Genomic DNA, 19,583 nt, shown 5'->3' on the forward strand with positions numbered 1-19,583 from the left:
TGCGACTGGCCTTCCTCTCGGAGCTGCCGCCATCTTTCCCTCTTCTCTCTCTGACACAGTTACACTGTTCTAGCACTTTCTAAAATCCTGCAGTCATTCAGTTTTATCTGAAGACATTTCCGTGAATGCCTGCTGTGTGCCAGGCCCTGTGCTAGATCCTGGGGCATCAGGAGACACAGAAAACCTGCTCTGATGGAGCCCGTTTGTCATTTGGGGAATGACTGTTGCTAGTGTTTTGAGCACAGTTGGCTGACAGGGATCAGTAAACACCGAAACAGCAATATAGAGTCATTTGCATGGGGAATGTTGACTTATTATGTATGTATATCTGGGTGAGGAAAGAGGAACATGGTGACCCATTTAAAAGTTCTTTACATGGGGGTTTGAAAACACTCAACTTTTAAATAGGCCACTCTCTACATTTAGCCTTCTGCAGAGTGAAATAGGTGGGGAAGTAAACAGCTGATGGAAGTTCAGGTACAATTCCTGCCTGTCCACAGACTGTGTGGACAGGGCCATCCGTCTTGCGGTTGTGCAGTTTTGTGGTTCTATGTACAGTGACAGTTCATTAAGCTCTCTTCCTTTCTGTTTCTTCATTACGTTTCTCTCAATCCCCGTCTTTTCCCCACATGTCTCCCAAGATAGGCAAGTCCTTTCAATACTGACTCTTCTTTTGAGCTGCTTGTGGGCAGGCATGGAGATAATCCCACGTGAGGAAGACAGGAACCGTGGCAGTGGGTTCCAGCCACCCAGGCTGCCTACTTAAGACTCAGACAAGCAAAGGAATTTGCCTTTAGTATGGGTGGTGAGAGGCCAGCACACAGTATGGAAACACACTCATACTCTTGGACTAAAATCAAAAGCATATTTGTGGGTGGTGAGTTGCAAGTGGCAGACAGTAAAGTCTGTCCTTCTCAAAGGTTATTACTTAGACAACAAAACAATATCTACATAAGCCTCAGTCACACAGTAATTGGAGATGAAGGCACACTATTAGTTTGCTGATCATAGTTCTGGCAGGAAAAGAACGGGACCCACAAATGGGTGGGGTAATTCAGGGGAGTTTAACAGCAGAAAGGGCTAAGGGAAACCAATAAAGAAGTCTAGGTCATCATACCACCCTTAGCCCAGAAAGGTCAAGGGGAGGAGGCAGGGGCTGTCCAAAAGATGCCGTGGCCTTTGATAGGGAGATTCTGCAGGATGGAATCCAGGTAGTACACTCCGACCTCATGCTCTGATTTCTTGCTGGCGTCTCTCATCAACCTAATTCACTAGAAGCTAGAGGCCACGGGATTCTGTTAATTCAGTCGAACAAGTCATCCTTCCAGGGCATCAAGCAGGATGGAGAGTGGTGGAGGGGAGCTCTGGAGAGGCAAAAGGAGAAATAACAAATAGTTTTCCTGTAGGGAAGCAAAGCAATACAGGAAAAAGGCAATGGGATTATCAACGAGCAGATGTGAATTTTGTTCGCGGCTCTGTCATTTATTAGTCAGTTGACTTTGGGAGACCACGCCATCCTTCTGAGGCTCAATTTTTCCAGCTATAGCATGAAGAGAAATAGCCTTTGGCTTGTGAGGCCAAATGAGTTATGAGATGATACTTTGAAAACAATGTTCTGGGAAGGAAGGGGTCATTATAAAAATCCATCAGCAACACATTTGGCATTTAACTCAATTTATCTGGTATTGTGTGGCTATCAGTTAAGTCATGGTAAGATCCTCAGATTCCATCTCTGGCTTTGGAACAAAGCAGAAATAAGAAGCCCAAACTGACATGAAATGAGTGTTTCCACCTCCACTTTCATATGTGCTCTGCAAGTTACTCCTCTTCAAACTAAGCCATTAGCAGAGGCAGATTTAAGGGTCAGTTCCACCTTTACCTCCTTGTCTGCTCTGAGCACACATGGAAATGGTCTTTGGACTGGGAGTAACATATGTCTCTTAAGACCATGAAGGCTGAGGAAGAAGGAAGCCATGGGTAGCTGTTCTCTACATTTGTTAACATACTTAGCCCAAAGTTGGTCCTCATCTCTAGGAATTAAAAGTGTCGTGATTTTGTACCTCAGTGCAGAAGATACCTACTAGGAGATGTGCTCAGCCTGTGACTCTTCTCTGACAACTGCCTCAGGAGGCCCTGGCAGCCCTGTTGTTACCATGGGTCCCAGCAGACAAAGGTGATGTGCACCTGACCCTACTGTGTCTCACCCACGTGGTCAGTTCTCTGCTAGTTGTTTGAACTTAAGTCAAACTTCAGAGCCAGATACAGTGATTCTCTGCCACCTTTGTGAAGGAGCGGAGGAGCCAGCCTGAGAGACTGGAGCAGCTGTACAAGGAGACGAAGTAGAGCAGAGACCGGGAAATCCATGGGAGAGGGTGAAGGAGCCTCAGTGTGAAGCTTGTGCATGAGAAGGGGGCCAACACCTGGTTCTTGAAGGGGTTCTGGTTTGGGTCCTGTCTGTTCCGGAGGACTCACCACTGTAAGATCATCTCTTCCCCAGCATGGCTGGCTAGGGGATCTCTGATGCCAATAGCCCAAAGAACCCTAAGAAACAGAGGCTTACAGTAACAGGCACCCCTGGGAATGTGAGAATGAGCCTGGGAAAACAACCAATGGGCCCTGTTTCCTTCTGAAGGTCTTTCTTTGTTTCCTTCTCTTGGCCCCTTGAGAGAAAACTCTTCACCCAGAAAATGGCAGGTCACAGCCAGTGGCTCCCAGGGGGCCTCCCCAAGGTTGGGAAGCAGGAAAGGCTCCCTGCCGAATTCACAGAAAACCTCCAGCCCAGTGATCCAGTTTCACAACTGCATGAAATTACCAGTAAAAAACCTTCCTCCCATAAAACAGTGTGAACTTACCTACCTCCTGAGCGTGTTTGCCGGCAACGGCTTCAGAGCATCAGTTAAGCTCCCCACACGTTACTTCAGCCTCTCTTTTCCGCAGCCACGCTCTGAGTCTGCAGGCTCAGAGCAGCGACAGAAAGGAGCCTCTAGTGAAGCCAGTCCTATCCCTCTCTCAAGCATTTGTGCTCGTCCAGGCACGTCAACTGAAGAAGGGCCTCACGAAGTTGGTGCTTGTTCCAATAAAAGTCATCTATTCCGTCCATTATTCTTCCAAATAATAGAAGTGATAAAAAAAAATCCCTTCGTGTTCACACACGTCAGGTTACAAAGCATCTTCTCAGTCAGGCTTTACAGTTGCACCACAAGCTAGATACAAGTGAGAGCTTCCGTTCTGTGTTACTTCTGTTTACCTTAACAGTGATGCCTTCTGTGTAGAAAGGGCTTATTCTCCGTAGGGCGCTGAGCCAAGTGATTTCCAGGCACTTTCTCATTTAGACCTCCACCAGCATGATGGACCATTATTTGTTACGTTTACAGACAGGAAACTTGGAGGTTAAGCAACTTGTCTAATGTGAGTGTAGCGGGTTAGTGGTGGGGTCGGGGTCCGAAGGTGGGTCTGAAAGAACTGTGCTCTTAACCACTATTCAATATGGCAGGTGATCTTTCTTCAACCTGGCCTTTCCGGTCATCTTGACCAAACACCTTTTTCATTACAAATGATTTGTCTGAAGGGTAGGAGGTATAGCTCAGTGGTAGAGTGCATGCTTATCGTGCACGAGGTCCTAGGTTCAATCCCCAGTACCTCCTCTAAAAATCAATAAATAAACTGAATACCTCTCCCCCTTAAAAAAATGATTTTTCTGATAATAGACATTGATTTATTTTTTTAATTCTTATTTTTTTTATTGACGTGTAATTGATTTACATTGTTACTTTCAGGTGTACAGCAAAGCAAATGTTATATATACAATAGTCATTTATTGATCATCCACTCATCCATGGTTCTTTTAACAAACTTTTATTAACTGCCTCCTATTGAGTTTTCATTCTATGGGATTTTTTTTTTCTCTATTTTAACTTGTCAACGCTTAAAATAATCCCAAGTAAGATAGGACTATCTTCACTGCTCGAACCTGGGTCTGTCAGACTTCAAAGCCTGTATTCTTTCACTGAGAAAATGGGAAGCAAGTGTGGATTACCAACTAGACTGGATTGTACTGGACTCAAACTAGCTTCCCTCTAGTCTTCTTTCCGCTGACTACAGGGACTCTCCATTCTTACTTGCTGAGTGGGTGATGAGTCAGAGCCTGGGAAAAGCCATGTGGACCATCTTTGTAGGTACTACCTCTTTGGAATGGAATGGACCAGTGATGAGAGAGCGTAGAGCTCTGTGTCTAGTGAGAGGGCCCAAGAGTGGGTTGTTCTTTGGTTGGAAAGTGGGGTGATAGGGTGAGAAGAGGAAGTGGGGGGTGGGGGGACATGGCCAGATAAAGAGGGGAGAGACAAATAGAAAAGTAACAAGAGGCCAAGGATGGGAAGATAGTGTCTTAAAACATGCAGGCTGGTTACTGAGAATGAGTCAGCATGAATCAAGGCACAAGACTGAGGGTGAGAGAGGCTGGGTCAAACCAGCAGTTTCTTTCATGGTTTCATTGGGGGCTAGAAATAAAAACCTCACCATTAACTAAACACAACACTAACATGAAGGGGTGAAATAATTTATCCTTAAATAACAGGCTGACCTATTCAGAATTGTAATTTTAATGTAAGACTAACCTTTGAAAATAGATCAAGTGATATAAATTATTAAGGAGAAGGCATTCATCAGATAGATGGTGTCTGTTAGTAATTTTATGCATGAAGAGTTATCTCCCGAAGTACAGTTGGGGCTGCCTCTGTGCAGGAAAAAAAAATGAAGAACCCGGATACCCTTCCGTGACATGTGCAGCTGATTTTAATCAGTATTCCTCCTGTCAAATGAAATGAAAAGACTGAAATATGATCTCTTCCGTGGCTGTACCTTCACAGCCTCCCACCTCCTTCCAGGCAGCTGCACCAGGAGTTCTACTGGTAGGGAGAAAATGGAGATACATTTTAAGCAGGTTTTTTTTTTTTTTCCCTACTCTGAGGGGAAAGTATCTCAATTGGTTGGTCAAAGCCCAAAATATTTGAGCATCTTCTAGCTGTCTAAAACTAGGCTGAGTGTGATGTGGGAGGGGGAAGAGATGGAGCCTAAGATATCTTGTCCTCAAGGAGGGTAGTGTTGTAGATTTGAAGGGACCTAAATTAAGTGCAAGCCTGCTCTTTGCCTTATAGCCAAGTGAGTTTGGGCAAGTTGCTGAGCCTCAGTTACCTTGTCAGTAAAATGGGTGAAGTGACCTACCTCGGAGTTGTTGTGGGGACTCATGGAGATATGTCTGGAAAGAATAGCTCACAGAGCCAGGTATATATTCAATATATTCAGGTATATATTGAGCTATATAAAATAATTATTACTATCTCCATTTCACCACCGTTGTAAGTTGGGATAGGGACTGCTTCTCTTCCCACACCACCATGCAGCACCGCTCCTTGAGGAATGTGAAGTTTACGCTTTCCCAAGCTGTTGAGAAAGAGGTTATCCATGTGGAGGAAGTTGAAAGGAGATGGAGTAACATACAGGCCCCAGAGAGGTGACGCTTCTCCTGGCTGGGATCAGGGGGAGGTCCCCCAGAGCAAGGACAGCTTATGGAGATCCCACGGCATCGGCCAGGCAGGGGCTCATCCAGAGGGAGACTGGGAAGTCAGCGGGTTAGGGCCCCAAGGGCAGCTCTGGGATCCATTGCAATGACAGTGACGACGGTGGTCACCTTCCCATGGCTCTCTGAGGGTCAGTTACTTCAGTGCCAAGGTCCACTGACCTCCCCCTCCCCAAACCTTCCTCCTCTTTCTACTTTCCTCTGTCTACTCAGTATCTATTTAGAGGATCACGAGGCATAGCATTTTCTCTTTCAAATCTATTCTTTTTTTTAGGCCACAAGCTTTGTCCCTAGTGCTTCAGGTCTTAGATGTGTTAACGTCAAAAAGGCTGAGTGTTATGACTTCAAGGTGTGCCTTAGAAACTCAAAGTCTCTCTGTTTCTCTGTCCTATCAGCCATCCCTGATGCAAAGAATTCCTTGGAGAAAACAATGGTGGTGGCGGGATGCTGAGAGGGTGTGGAGAAGTCAGAGGGAGGGGGCTCTCTGTTTGTACCTTGAGATACTATCCTGCAAAATTTTCTCCTTTTCCCCCTCCTCCCCCTTTCTCCCGCCTCTTTATTATAATTATTTACACCTGCTTTAAAAGAAAAGTCAACCCATATTTAGAAAAGTTAATTCTGTGACAGTTGGGCATTCCAGGACGGAGTTGTTGAGACTGAGTTCAGAGCACAAGCCATTGGTAACCCTCATGAAAGATACGAGTGGGGGGAGGCAGATGGATCAGGAAAAGCTTCAGACCTCGGTGTCCATCTGATGCCTATGTAAGGAAAAGGGGAGGAAGCAGGACTTTGGGGAGCAAAAGCCTCAGACCACAGTGCGCATCTGACAGAGGTGGGGGGCTCCAGAGCACAGACTGCCCATTAGAGGAGTTCCAGGTGGAACAGAGATGGCCAGGCCTTCTTATCCTCACCATGTTGAGTAACTGGCTGGGGAGTGTCTGGGAAAAGCATCCAAAGCTTGAGGCAGATCCTGAAGGTGCTGCAGCTCCAGGCTGTCAGACAGCTCGACTCCTTGTAGCTGAGTGGCAGGTCCCCTCTTGAAGAGGGATCCATGTGTCACCTCCGTGGCTGCTGTGCCTGCCCGTGGCCACGTGAGCATCAGTGACAGAACTGGGGCTGGGGCCTGGTGTCGCGACGGCTAGTCTGCTGTTCTTTCCACTCTGCCTGGAAACTCGCAAGATAATCAGACTACCAGCAGATGGGGCATAATTAGGCATTTAATTGCATGGTGTAGACACTGAGAGAGCTGAGCTACAGAGATTGGAATGATCCACGTGGCTTTCTGTGACCAAGTACAGACTCCTTAAGCAGAGGCTGCCTTGGGGCAAACAAACCAAGTCAAAAAGGAGCCACTGTACCTGCAGCTACTGTAACTCAGTTTGCCTGACTTCCCCGACAGCAGCACTTCCCATGCCAGGCTCCCGACCTTGGGAGTTGTGCACGGACTGGTCAAAAATACAGATTTTGGGCCAGGCAGATACTGTTAAGTCCCGAGGTTCACCAGAATTACTCTTAAGCTGCAGACGTATGGATGATAAAGGATGTTTTCTCTTAATCACTCGGACAGAATCCAAATGACAGCGGGTGGTCCTTGAGAGGGAATGGTCAGACTTAATGTGTGACTAAGTGTGCGTTTCTCAAAAGGTCACCTTAAAGGCAGTGAAGCAGGGTTATGCTGGAGGGTGGCCAGGCTCGGGGACGTGCTGGTGTTTCAGTCTAACCTGCCCGGCTATTGGCTCCCAGAGTTTCATGCTAGTCAGATTGAGGCCAAGTCCTTGTACTGTCAACATATGCTTGGGACTATTCAGATACAGTCTCATCTCTGTGTTTTGGTAAGAATAGTGATAATATAAAATAGTAAACCAAAACCAAAACCCTATTTGTGCTCAAGACCAAATCTTTATATTGCCAGCATTTGCCAGGAAGCCTTCAGGTATGGTTTTTGGGAGAAAGGGCATGACTGCTCTGGCAACTAGATAGAATTTTAAACTTTATTAACAGTGCCCGTAAGATAGTGATGGTTAATCTTTTATTTTTCATTTATTCTTGATGCAGAGCAAGGAACTGTGCTCAGAGTATTCTCTCATTTAACTCTTGCAAAAGCTGCAAGAGGTAGGCAGTATTTCTCTCATTTTACAGACGGAGAAGTGAGGCTTGTGAGGTGACGTAGCTTGCTCAGGGTCACATGGGGAGAAGCTCATAGTTGAGATGGGGATTGAGCTCTGATTCCGAAGCCCAGTGCTTTCATGCCCCATGCTATACAACGCTCTACTATTTAATGGAATCCAGCAAAAACATACAGTCTTAATGCGTCATTTTGTAATTGGTAACATGAGGCTCGAAGCTAGTGGCAGTCTGAACTGCAGCTGCGCTCTCCTGTCCCCAGCTCCAGGCCCTTTCCCTCCATGACCCTGATGAAGCCCAGGGGCACTCATGGCTGGAGTTGCCTCTGATGCTTCCTGGGAATCCCAATAGGTCTTTGAGTTGTTTGAGGCCACGGTTACAGCCTGGTGCAGCCTCCTTGCTTTCCCTTCATGTCAGGATTGCTACTTCTTCCTCCACCAAGGAGTTCCCAAGCCTCTGGCACATCGCTAGGAAACTGAGCAACGAGAGAGACTTGTCCCTGTAAGGTCTGAACGTCGGAACTGTCCTCTTAGCCGGCATGTATTTAACTTTATGCTTTTGAATTTCCATAGCATGTAGGAAGTAGCAGCTGTGGCTCCTCGTGCCACCCATCCCAGACTTCTTGTGATGGACAGAAGCACCCTTTCATTAAGGGATAGACTTCTAAATGACCAAACGTTGATCCAAACTTTCTGCGTGCTGGCACATACAGCATTTGGTCAGGACCTTCTTTTTCCTTCCTCCTGTCCATGTTAGCTGCCATGTAGTCTTCACTTCTGTGCACTGTTATTTTTAATCTGTAATTTCTGGGAAACTGAAGTATCAGCAGTTGAGGGATGACTTGGGGAGAGACATTTTTATTGCTTAAATAATTCTTTTCAGGGAGACAACTGAAGCCAAAAAGGGATCATTGCAAACCTAAAGGAGCTTGAGAAAATTTACACCCTCTAAGTTATTTTAAGCTTTCGGAACTATTTTGAGTGAAAAGACTTATTTCAGGCTTGTGGAGAGTCTTGTTTCATAAGAGCGGTGCTAGACACCAGCCAGCTGGTACGGTGGTGGGGAGGCAGGGCTCTCGAACCACGCTGTCTGGGTTCAGATCCTGCCCCGCTCACCCTGCATGGGACTTGATCTCTCTGTGCTTCAATTCCTTATCCCAGAAAGGAAGGAACAAGACCCGTTAATAATGCCCACCTGGTGGTATTGCTGTGAGGCTCACATGAGGTGCATTTATGTGCTTCTGTTGATTAGGGCTTCTTCCATTGAAAGTGACCAAAAACTGATCTCAAACCAAAAGCCAAAAGGCAATTGATTGCTCACCAAAACAGAAATCCAAGAGTAGGGCTAGATTCAGGGCTCCAACAATGTGATGAGAATGTTGCCTCTCTTCAGCAAGATGGCAACAGGAGCTCCAACCCTTACACCCTTTCAGGGGAAAGTTTGTATCATTAGCTCTGACTGGTCATTATGTCCATCTCTGAACCAGTATTGAGACCAGTCTTGGCTGGTTCACATAGGATACTCCAGGTGGTGTAGGCCTGGGTCACAAGGCTCACCTGAGGGCTGGGGTTGGATTCAGCTTTGAGAGAACAGTATGGTCTGAACACGTGTGCGTGTAACTACCCGGGGGGCTGGTGGTTGGTTCGCAAAGAGGGTAACCAAAGCTGATAGTTACCAATAGTCCTTAGCACTGTGACTGGCTTTCCTGTAAATTGCCTGGTGGATGGTAGCTGTTATTACTGGCTATCCATGAGGAAAGGATCCCAAAGTAAGTATCTTTGTGATGCTTCATTAGCAATGACATTCCATTAAGAGATTCCTGCCTTGCCACACCAGCTCTTTATCACTCTCCCATACCTGCTCCTTTGTTGTTCTCCTAATCTCATGTTGTCATCCTCATTTCCTTGTTAATTATTAGAATGCAACCTGCCCTTCAAAGCCTACCCCTCCTATGGAATCTCACCCGTAGTCTCCAGCCTTTAAGGCCTTCCTAGTCTCAGAAGTGCCGCAGCTCTCAATGTCTGTCCCAAGTGTGAAATGTCTTTGAAAATTACAAAGTGCTGTGAAGCACTGTCTTCCATTCAACATGTGATTCTAAAATATTCATGATTATGTAATCACTCGATTATCACATGGTAGTTTAGAAAATGGGGTTTGAGATCAAACCTGCCTTTCTCACTAACTTAATGTTCATTTGTGAACTTGATGCAAATCATGGGACCTTCTGATCTTCACTTTCCCCATCTGTAAGGGAGGACAATAGAGCCTACGCATGTGAGAGGTGAAGCTAGTCTGTGTCACACACTCGCACAAAGACTTTATCTTCTTGTGAGCAACTTGAAAGTAGAAAGTACATACCCACTCCCCCATCTTTGTTTCCCTAAAGTTTATTATTACTTAACCTGTAAACATCACTGGCAATAAATAAATACAATGTTCAAACTTCAGAGCAAAATCAAAGCTTTGAGTTTTCTTTTTAAAACAAAAGTTCAGTGACTTTTTAAAGTGTCGGGTTCTCTTCTACATCCAGGATTCTGTGAGACAACCAGATCAGGAAGTTTCTGCTACATTGACTCAGGTTTTTTTCCTGCCTCTGCAAATGATATACCTAACCCTGCACCTGGGCTGTGGTGAGGGGGGACGTGGTGACAAATGGCTGAGCGATTGGTCCAGCCTGTGCCGTGGAGCAAAACGAAGAGTGATGCATTACAGGAGCCTCAAATGTTCTTTGCCTAGAAATGGCATAAATATTAGATTTTGCTGAAAAAAATGACACCTGGGCATTGGAGCCATTAAGAATTCTCATGCAAGCAGGGAAGCAAAGAGACTTGCTATAACATCCTTTTAATAAAGTCTGGTTTCTGCTGACTGGACCCAAATAAACATACTTGGATGGATGCTGACCACCTATTGGCCAGTTTTGGGAAGCGGTCAGCTCTCTGTTCAAAAGATACAGAAGCCTTTCCACCTCTGGTTAAGTGAGGGTGTGGTATGGAGGAGAAGGAGCTAGGTCACCAATCAACAGGACATAGGTTGAGTCCAGCTTCTGGTGCCTAAGATTTGTGTGCCCCAGAGAAAACATTTAACACAGTCACGTTAGTTTCGGTCAGTGATTTCTAGTTGTGATGGACACAGACCTACTAAAACAAGTTCATTTCAAAAGAGTAGCATAAGGCTACTAAATTTCTTTTTCCCAAAGGAAAATTCTCATAACAAAAAAACTCACCATTTTAATGATTTTAAATTATACAATTCAGTGGCTTCTAGTACATTCACAGAGTTGTGCAACCATCATTACTATCTAGTTGCAGAGTTTTTTCATCATTCCCCCACCCCCTAAAAAATTCTATCCTCAGTTAGCAGTCACTTTTTCTTCCTCCCTCTCCTTAGCCCCAGGTGACCACTAATCTGCTTTCTGTCTCTGTTGGATTTACCTATTCTGGGAATTTCATACATATATGGCTTTTGTGTCTGGCATATTTCACCCAGTTTAGTGTTTTCAAGGCTCATTCGTGTTGTATCAGGTATCAGTACTTCATTCCTTTTTCATGGCTGACTAATATTCCATTAGATCAATGTACATGCTTTGTGTACCTATTCATCAGTTGATGGACATTTGGGTTGTTTCCACCCCACTTGGGTTTTTTAGTTCTTATGACTAGTCTATTGAATTTTCCTTCTCCATGAACGTGGGGGAAAATAACTGTCCAGGTAGACCTATGTGACGTCTCAGTCCAGGTAGCCCACAGAGAGGAAAAGAAGTATCTGGTATTAGTTCCAGGTTCCGAGAGGAAGAGCATGGGTAGGTTCAGTCATGTGACAGCTGTCTTCCTGGGCTGATGCCATGAAGACAGCCTCTGTGATACGGGGCCAGGGCTGCTTTTCTAACAAGGAGCAGGAGGCCAGAGCAGGCACACAAACGATCCCTTTCTCCATGTCCCCACCGTACTTGCTCACACTTCTGTTACAGCCCCTGCAGTGCTGTGTTCTCTGCAGTCTGTTTTGTTGGCTGGGGTATAAGCTTCCAGATGTAAGGAGGGCAGGTAGTGCATCTTTGAGTGCCCCGGACCCAGCTGGGGTGACCGGCACATGGTAGTTGTTGAATTAATAAGAAGCTAGTAAATGATGGAAGAGCTCTTGATCCCTTCTTCTGCCATGAACAAATACCCCACGGACTTACAGTTTCATTTTTCAGTCTGAGGAGTGATGCCCCATCATCCAGGGAAAGGTGCCTGATACTTTTCTCTTTGTTTTCCTGTTTCCCCCACAGCAAGTCGTCCCCCCAGCCCCCTGCCACCACCAAGCACTCTCAGGGCTTTGGAAACCCAATCAATGGACTGAAAGATACTCTTCCTCAGTAGCCAGGCAAGCAGGGGATCTGGGTGATGATGCAAAGAGCCGCGAGCCGGAGGCTGTGTGCTCTGGCGTCCTGGCCCTGTCTGCTGCCGGGCAGTGACCTAGCCTCCCCACGTGTGTGTGGAAACCTCCCTCTCACCTCATGGGAGTGCTGAGCACGTCGAGGTAATGGCTTCCCGGGGCTCCCAGCCTGCCAGCCAGGTTATAGCATATTTATGTGTGATATTTATCAGATTATTTAATGTGCGGCTCTAAAGTCACTGGATAGTGGTCGCCTCATCATCTAATGACTCTCCAGACGCCCGTCTTCCTGCAATTCCACAGTCTGCTTATTTTGGCAAAGACATGGAGATGGGGTCAGCTGATTTCTTCAGGGCTGAGTGTGAAGGATCAAATGTGTCTGCAAAACCGGGTAGTGTGCGCTTCTAAAAGCTGGTGTTCAGCTGCCAACGAACCCGCAGCCTTGCAAACAGTCCACTGGTGCCATTGCCTGGCACAGATTCCTCTTGTCCTCCCCCTGGGCCAGCATGTCTTGGCTGCAGGGTCCCCTGCCCACCAGGCCTTCTCCCCCAAGGCCCAGGAAGGATGTGAACTCTAAAAGGAGCCAAGGTGAGCAGACATAAGTAGCCACAGACGCTGGGTTTGGGTTTAGATGTTCTGGAAATTGTAACAGAGGCCCCTGGAAGGTAAAAGCAGCGATGGAATATGACGGGGAATTTTCCTTTGTAGTGAAGTTTTCTTCCTCCCTCTCCTTAGCCCCAGTGTCCAAAGGGGTATCAGAAGTGGTGCAGTTTAGGGCTGTGCTGTGTGGCTGGGTGGCCCCTGGATTCTTACTGAACACTTGAAGTGAGGCTAGTCTAAATTGAGATGTGTTGTAAAATAGACACCAGGTTCTGGAACTTAACACAGAAAAGTTAAAAAAAATCCATAATTGATTTAATTTTGAAACTGACTTTGGCCTGTTGAAATGCTATTTTTTGATCTATTGGGTTACATAGAACATACTATATTAATTTTAATAATTTTTCAGTGTGGCCTTTTCACTTTTTAGATGTGGCTACTAGAACAATTCAAATTATGAATGTGGCTTAGTTTATATTTCTATTGGACAGTAAGTTTCGAAGTCAAGAGTGTGGTTTCTGGAGACACGGACTGTGTGAGTTTGAACCTTGGCTCCACAAATCACTAGCCGGTGACCTCAGGCAAGTCACCTAACCCAGTGGCTTTCAAACCATCCCCAGAGACCCATGTCAGTCATCTCATTGTGAAGGCCGCGTGTAAAACCACCTTTTATGAAACTGTACACATGCTGAAATAAAAACAATGAAGTAACACTGCATGGTTTGCATTCAGATTGTCTTCTGTTCTGTTTCTTCCCCTCCCCCCACCCCCTCCCCTTCCTATACGTTTAGAACAGTGCTTGTCATGAGCTACTGAACTAATTTCACAACCCACTAGCGGTCCAGGCTGAAAATCCAGGCTTAACCTCACCGTGCCTCAGCACTGTGATCTGTAAAATGGAACAAATTCTACTATGATCTCAAAGTCACTTTGAGAAAATGAATACAATCTTGTATGGTGAGCCTTGAGCACAAGGCCTGGTACATAGCAGTGGGACTCAATAAATGGAAGAAAATCCTATTTCAAATGGAGCTTCAATTTTTTCTAGATAAACACTTAGCAGTGCTGGGAAAAACTCTACTTGTATGTTACCTGCTCTTGTTGTTATGTGATTTAAAATGAGCCTTTGAGTTTCATCTTCTCCCCTAACAAGGAGCTACCTGGTATGAGGCTGGTATGAGGAAGGTAACTTCCAGCCCACCCTGGATGCTGTCAGGCTAGACCTCTTTATGTGTTGCTTTATAAGAGCTCTTAAGTTACTTTTTCCTATGTCTTGCTCTCTTCCCCAAGTGGGCTGCAAGCTCTCAGAGGACAGGTGCTGTGCCATCTCTCGTTTCTGTTCCTCCTGCATCACACTGGGGGCGTGGAGGGGACATTTGTGGCACAGACTTCGGAGCCACAGAATTTGGGGCTCAGACCCTGGCTCTGCCCCCGGCTGTGCTCCATGACCTCTTGGCCTTAGTGTCCTCATCAGTGACCTGGGACTAAAAGTGCCCTGCTCTCAGCTCTCCCATGGGGTTAAATGGCAGGTGTGGTACACGATGAGCCTGCCACAGTGCTGGACACAAGACGTGGGGGTCGTGGTTGTGCTGAGTCGTTTTTGTGACATGAGTTTTGCAGGTGCTGAGTGGACCCCTGAATCCCCCCATCACCACTGGTGCAGAGTCAGGGCACGTCCAATTCAAAGCACTCGCTTTTGCACATCAGCTGGCCCTCTTAGAACACAGTGTCCTACTTCTTGTCAAATGGAACACACGTGAGGGCCGTGTGCCCTGAGCAGGGCTCCTGAGAGTGGTTCTTTCTATTGCGTCAGGCCCACCTTCTCACATTTGCTCAGGCAGAAAGAGGAAGAGAACTGAAATTGCCCAGGGCAGCTCTCTGCAGCCCCTGAGCCCCTGAACTGGGGCACAGTTGGTCCAGGTGATGGCCCTCAGAAAGGATGAGTCTGTCCCCAGTGATCTCATTAGCAAGGGCGGATCCGTGTCCTCTGCTGTGGGCTGGCAGGGAGCAGGGCTGGCCTGTCACTTTAACTCTCAAAACTTCGTTTCTGCATTTATGGGGGAAAAAAAAGGGCTTCAGAGGGTTATGAGGTTTTGAAGCATTTCAGTCCCAGGTGTCCTTCCTTGCCCTGGCCCCATGGCAGCTGCGGAGAGAACAGGGACAAGACGGACAGGATGTCTCTTGTCACGGAGCTCATCACCTAGTGTGTTTTTGTCCCCTCCTCTTTACTGTCGGTGAGGGAAGGATTCTCACTCGAGGGCCATGGGGGCAGTTGAATACATGACACCTGACACTGGACAGATGAGAAAGAGAGCAGCTCACTAGTCACATGCACTCAGAGTGTGGGGCAGGTCGACACCGCACAGGGCCACACGGGGTGAACAAGCAGGGGCTGTGGGAGGGAGGCCCTGTAGTATCAAGAGGGTGTGGGCACCCCTGGTTCCCATGGGAGGATGTGATTGGCTTGTTTGAGTAATTCCATGCCCCAGCAAAGAACCGAAACCTGCTTCTCTGGGGTAAGCGGGAAGTGCGTCTGATGCCCCTTGATTATCCGGGGGACGTTACCCATGGAAGCAGAGCTGGGACTGGGGGACTTGAGGTCAGGTCATCCGGAGCTCTCCCTGTTTCAGATGTCAATACAGCACGTTGCATTGGACCTGAATTTTAGGCCTTTAATCTCATGGGGGGGAAGAGAGGTGCATGAAATGTGCCTTTGTCAGGCAGTGTGATGCTGGTTCTGTAGGGGACATGCACCCGAAGTTCGGGAGGAGATGGGGAGAAGATTCCTAGAACTTCTGACATCCCACCTGGCGTCCCACAGGGTGGAAGGTCAGTCAGGAGACAGGGGCTGGGTCACAAAGTGCTCCACCTGGACAAAGGGCGACGGTTGTGGCTTTGGCCTGCCTCGTAGAGCGTCTTAGGGAGTGTGTGCCGCCAGCAGCTGTTCTCTAAGCATCCCGTCCCTTTCCCTTCTGCTCCAGCGCGTCCCATCTTCCACCCACCCTGCATTCACCCTTCAGGCCCTGCTGCCTGGATCAGCCGTTCTCAAGATCTGTCCCAGGCCAGCGACATCCTCATCTCCTGGGAACTTGTCAGAAATGCAAGTTCTGGGGCCCCGATCCAGAGCACATGACGTTCTGGTTACTACATCCTGTATCCTCTTTGTACTCGGCAATTGGGTCAGGGTGATGTACAGAGCACAGCCTTTGACAAGGCAGATTTGGATTCTGGGTTCAGATCCTGTTTTCACTACTTACTGTCTGGATAACCTTGAGTGAGTCACCTAATCTTTCTGAACCTCAGTTTACTCGTATGTAAAGTGGGTATTATGACAACCGCCGAGGGTTGTCATAAGGAATGAAATAAATAATGCAGTTAGGGGTTGAGTGTAAATGTTGGGCATTTCGTAAGCACCCAGTGGAAGTTAGTGGTTATTACTGAGCTTCTAGGTTTTGAATCCCGTCTTCACCATCTGTTAGCCATGAGGCCTTGATGCTTCATTCAGCTTCCTCATCTGTGAAATGGGGATAATAATAGTGTCAAATTAAAAGATGTTGTAAGGAATTAATGAGATGATGAATGCAAAGTGCCGGCATGGAGGACGCATACAGTCAAGGTCAGCTATCACTGTTACAGTCCTTTCATGGAAACTTCTCCTTGGCTCACTATGAAAGTGCCAGCTGAGACAGACAGAGATTGGGTGCCACCAACCCCAGATGGTGAGCCTCCCCACCTCCCTGGGGAAGGACCTCTGGGCCATTCTTACTGGTCTTCTTTCCTCCTACTTTGGTGTCTCTGTGTTTCCATAGAGATCCCTCCTGCTCGGTCATTCACAACCTTTGCTTACATTTTTAGACAATAACCTATTGTTGTTGCCAGTTGTTGGTTTTTAAACAGGGGAGAAGATTCTTTGTGTCTCACTGCTCTCCTCCAGCCCTCCCGCCTCCCCCCTCCCTCTGGGCACCTGGAGCTTACAGGAGTCCATGCATTTTAATTAGAGAAGAAATCCACTGATAAGGTGGGAACATTTGTCTACCTCAGGCAAACCTGAGCTGCTTCAGGCCCACAGACTCCTTGACTCAGTGTGGGGGAGGCCTCACCTACCCATCTAGAAGCTGCCTCTCTTCTCCAGAGAAACGATTTTAAAGCAGTCATCCTGCAGCTCTTGGGTGAATCTCTAAAGTGAGTCCTGGTTGTGCAGAGTTCAGATTTCTTTCTGCACACTTAGTCTGTCACCTTCTTATTACCTCCTTGCTTACTAGATGCCAACTCTGTAACAAGCTCTCTGCCAGGCGCTTGACAAGTGCTGCTTAATCTTTACTCAACCTCAAGAGGTGGGTGTTGTTGTGCCTGTTTTGCAGGTGGAAAGACTGAGGCCCAAAGTGGTGTGCAGAGTAGGGCATGCTCTTGGCAAAGCTTGAAGGAAGCTGATATTTTTCTGATCTGTGCCTCCCTCTCTGAGACTGTCATCTCCAGGTTCCCAGTGTTGTTCTGCCTCTTTTGACAGCTCAGGGCAGCCTCGTAGGACCCCCACATCCTAGGCCAGCTCTCCTCAGCAGTGGGCCATATCGTAGTCCTTTTTCTAACTTCTATTTTCGTTAAAACTTGCCCATTCTTGGTTCCATGCATTTCTGCATCCTGTCTTTTTCAAAGCTAATCTAACAAATGAATTCCAGATAGAGTGCAGATGGCTTAAGGTGGATTGGCTTGTGTAAAATCATCATCTCTCCTGAATGCTCTGTACTTGGGCTTTTAAAGTCCAGGTGTTGAAATGACAGGCTTGAGCCACGTGGCCACCATGTACCAGAATGGGGATATAATCCTTGTTCTCCAGCTTACAGTATGGGATTTTAATCCCCAGTTGTGCGTGCCGTCAGAGTCTGTGCTACTGGGGTTCAGACGACAGGGCGGGGGCTTTCGGGTAAGGCGTGGAGGAGGGTCGGTGATGGCAGACGGTATCAGAGCACCTGTGTGGTTCTCTCTGACCCAGCTGAGCTGCCTGTCCCCCTCTGCCTGCTTTCTTTTTTTTTCAGTACAGGGATGAGGTACTGCCTTTATGCCACCTAGTTTTTCAATAGAATGAGAGACATGGGAAGTATTTCCCCTTGAGGTACACCCTCTGAAGAGTGTAAAGGCAGCCCTTCCCAGAGATGCTCCTCTGCTCCTAGTGGTGTGGAACCTAACCTCACTTACGCAGCTGATGGTCACATCCGTGGCTTCCACCTGAGCTCTGAACGTGCTGTAGTCCTTAGCCTTCTACGTCCGTGTACCACCTGCATTTGGCACAGGGTTTGGCAGATCTCTTCCAAAGGTAGGGGTGCCCTGGCCTCCTGGTATCCCTTTATGCTGGACGCTTCTTGCAGATTTCTTGCTAGTAAGTGCAGATTACCTGACACCTGCACCGTATGCTAACAACTAATTAGAGCATAACCAAAATATTGCAGAGCTGTGCGGCTCCCCGAGCTGAAAGCCCAGGCTTAAATCCTCTTTCTGTTGTAATTTCAGTGGTGCGTGCAGTGGATTTTATGAAGGCATTTTGTTTCAGCGTCACGTCCCAGCGAGGCCCCTAATGCTATTCCAGCCCTTGTCCTCTTCAGCATGCTGAGTCCTGCACGGGCTCTGACAGGTGAGAGTTGCTTCTGATCATGGGCTCCGGATTTGGCTCCTGCTTGGAAAGGGCAGTGACAGGACTAAGGTTGCTTGGGGGAAAGGGGCAGAGTTCCCTCCTTGTCTGTCCATGGGCTGCTCACCCTGCTCAGGGAGGATCTCCATCACCAGCTGTCCAGCAACCAGCAGGTTCCCGGCCCATCCACTCCGGTGGATTTCCTCACCAGCACGTCACGATTCACAACCACTTACTGGTTTACTTGCTTTATTTCCTCTCCCCACCCATCCCCGCAAGATTTCCCCCCTCCATTGATTTAGCCAACAGGTATTTCATTGGGCATGTACTGTGGGCCAGGCACCGTTCTTGGAGCTGGAGTTATAAAAGTGAGCAAGCTAAAGAAAGCCCTACCTGACTGAGCTTACATGACAGCAGGGAACCAGGGGAAATAAACAAAACACAGTCTGTGAGGGAATGGAGAAGAATAAAACGGGGAAGGGATGGAGTGTGCCCGGGATGCAGGCTGCTCTGTTGGGTAGGGTGATAGGTCAGGGGAGCTTCCTGGATAGGGTGATATGTGAGCAGAGACCTAAATAAAGTGAGAACAAAGGCCGTCCAGTGTGCTTCACTCACCACTATCCCCAGTGCCTGGCACAGATAAGGGGCTCGGCAAATGTTTGTGAAATGAACAAATGAAGGAAGAACCGAACGCGTGGGAGAGAGTGGAATCTCCATCTGTAGCCTTTCTCCTTGTGTTGTGTTAGCTTCCCCTGGGTGGGCATCAGGCCACTTTGCTCTCAGAATCCCCTCTGGCTCTCTTGATGCCAGAGCAACTTTGTGAGATGCACGGAGGCTGATGGCAAATGGAGCTTTGGACTCATGGCTGAATGATCTGAACTTTGCTTCCATGGCAGTTTACCAAACCTTTGCCTGAGTGTCCTCATTGACGAAATGGAGGTAGCAGTGTGACTGCTAATTTAATGCAGTATAATATGAATATGGAAGAAACAATAAATGGATAAATAACCAGATACAGGAACAGATGTGGAATTAAATAATACCTGTTAAGCTGGGACCTTGCACCATGTTTTCATTGAATTGTTTTAACAACCCTAAGGTACTGGAACCATTAGAAGTTCCACTTTACAGATGAAAAAATGGATCACTGAATGGTTAAGTAACTTGCTTAAGGTAATAAGTGAGTAATTGGAAGGGCCAGGATTCAAACTCAGTGCTGTCTGATTATGGAGCCTGAACGTTTAACATCCTTTGAAACTCACTTCCCTCCCTGGAAATGCCTCT

At 47.2% G+C, this 19,583-nt stretch overlaps 1 non-coding gene across 1 annotated transcript; it reads left to right on the forward strand.

The window, feature by feature from the left end:
* Positions 1-3,572: 3,572 nt before the first annotated feature.
* TRNAD-AUC lies at positions 3,573-3,644 on the forward strand. The gene has a single exon. It is a non-coding gene; the product is annotated as a tRNA-Asp (tRNA).
* Positions 3,645-19,583: the final 15,939 nt, after the last annotated feature.

This window comes from Camelus ferus, chromosome 3 (genome assembly GCF_009834535.1).
Source record: "Camelus ferus isolate YT-003-E chromosome 3, BCGSAC_Cfer_1.0, whole genome shotgun sequence".
NCBI classification, from domain to species: Eukaryota; Metazoa; Chordata; class Mammalia; order Artiodactyla; family Camelidae; genus Camelus; species Camelus ferus.